Source organism: Triticum dicoccoides, chromosome 7B, assembly GCF_002162155.2.
Source record: "Triticum dicoccoides isolate Atlit2015 ecotype Zavitan chromosome 7B, WEW_v2.0, whole genome shotgun sequence".
NCBI lineage: Eukaryota > Viridiplantae > Streptophyta > Magnoliopsida > Poales > Poaceae > Triticum > Triticum dicoccoides.
The window spans coordinates 309,444,847-309,445,558 of NC_041393.1; positions in this window are offsets into that span (position 1 = coordinate 309,444,847).

The following is a 712-nucleotide window of genomic DNA, read 5'->3' on the forward strand; positions in this document are numbered from 1 at the left end:
CGGGGCGGGGGGCCGGTGGGCGATGGCGCCGGGCGGAAGTGGCGACGAGGCGGGGGGCCGGTGGAGGAGGGGGGCCGATTGGATATGTCTCTCTGTCTTACTCTGTTTCTGCGCTCCCTGGTTCTGCCCTTTCACCATTTCTTTTATATCCGGAGATCTGTAACTCCAATTGGATTGAAACTTTTGCCTAGATTTTTCTCCAAAAATTAGCTTTCGTGCGGCAAAATAAGAACGTCAACCGCCTTACAGGGTGCCCATGAGGGTCAGGGGCGCGCCTACCCCCTGGGGCGCGCCTACCCCCTAGGGCGCGCCCCCCTGCCTCGTGGCCCCTTCGGGCACCGTCTCGCGTTGGTTTTTCTTCCCAAAAATCATAAATATTCCAAAAATGATCTCCGTCCGTTTTTATCCCGTTTGGACTCCGTTTGATATGGGGTTTCTGCAAAACATAAAACATGCAACAAACACAAACTGGCACTGGGCACTAGATCAATATGTTAGTCCCAAAAATAATATAAAAAGTTGCCAAAAGTATATGAAAGTTGTAGAATATTGGCATGGAACAATCAAAAATTATAGATACGACAGAGACGTATCAGCATCCCCAAGCTTAATTCCTGCTCGTCCTCGAGTAGGTAAATGTTAAAATAATAATTTTTGATGTGGAATTCTACCTAGCATAATCTTGATCATATGTCTAATCATGGCATGAATA